The sequence below is a fragment of the Cornus florida genome, unplaced genomic scaffold, assembly GCF_030987335.1.
Source record: "Cornus florida cultivar Cherokee Brave unplaced genomic scaffold, ASM3098733v1 CherokeeBrave_3.0.0_Hap2_Chr04, whole genome shotgun sequence".
Taxonomy (NCBI): Eukaryota; Viridiplantae; Streptophyta; class Magnoliopsida; order Cornales; family Cornaceae; genus Cornus; species Cornus florida.
Genome location: NW_026775574.1, coordinates 35,235,378 through 35,236,552, shown reverse-complemented (window position 1 = coordinate 35,236,552; position 1,175 = coordinate 35,235,378). Strand labels below are relative to the sequence as shown.

General features: G+C 40.1%; 1 pseudogene; it reads left to right on the top strand.

Moving 5' to 3' along the window:
- Nucleotides 1-319: 319 nt before the first annotated feature.
- Nucleotides 320-418, top strand: LOC132305746 (small nucleolar RNA R71; annotated as a pseudogene).
- The last annotated feature ends 757 nt before the right edge of the window (nucleotides 419-1,175 follow it).

The window sequence follows — 1,175 nt, the reverse complement described above, 5'->3', positions numbered from 1 at the left end:
TAAGAATGGTTAGGCAAAGAAGATATTTGATTCGCCGAGTTTTGGTTGATCAAACCTTTGAGATAATGATTTCATTTCGGCGGCAATTTCATTGGAGTGATCGACTTGATGTAAGCCAACACTCTTCCTACCACTAGAATTTCTACCATTCTTCGAAGATAAAGTACGATACAAAGAATTTTCACTCATGCCCTCATAAAGACGCCACATGTCATCCTCATGCCTATCAATGTAAGAGCCACCCATGGAAGCATCAACCATGCCTCTGTAATTGTCCGATAAGCTCTCAAAGAAATATTGAACTAATTGCCATTTGGGCATGTCATGATGTGGACACTTCCTAAGTAATTCATTAAAGCGTTCCCATGCCTCATGAAATGTTTCTCCATCCCCATGTGAAAATTCTCGAATTGAGGTTCTCATGGTATTGGTCTTAGAAACCGGATAGTACTTCTTCAAGAACTCTTGTTGCATTTCTGCCCAAGAAGTTATTGAAAAAGGCCTAAGATTGTTAAACCAATATTTTGCCTTGTCTTTAAGGGTAAATGGAAAAAGTTTAAGCCTTAAGACCTCTTCCGGCATGTCCGTATATTTTACGGTGGAACATACTTTAAGAAACTCATCCGAATGCTTGTAAGGTTCTTCACTTGGAAGTCCATGATAATTAGGAAGCATTTGAATGGTTTGTGGCTTAATTTCATAGTGATGTGCTCTAAATGGTAGCAATTGAATACATGTGGGTGCATTATATTCATTAGGCACATAGTGATCTCTTAGAGTAAGGGGAGGATTAGCAATTGGAGGTGCAACATGGGCACCTTGGTTGCCTTGAATGATGGGAGGTGGTGGAGCATAGATTGGTCTTGGCATTCCTAATGGAACTTGGCCTTGTTGTTGTGGTGGATGAACATATGGCCTTAGCATGCGTAATGGAACTTGAATGTTATTATGATGCATATTGGGGTGGAGGATACCTTGTTGGTCTATGTGACCAAGGTCCTCCACATGGTCCTCATTGTATCCTTCCATTGATGAAATGGATTGACTAGAACTATCTCTCCCCCTAGGGTTTCGAACAATGGATTCAAGATAAAAATTTAAAGGGACAAGAGTGGGTCTCAATGATCTACGACCATGCATGTACAATGCAACACAACAAGCAATAACAACAAACA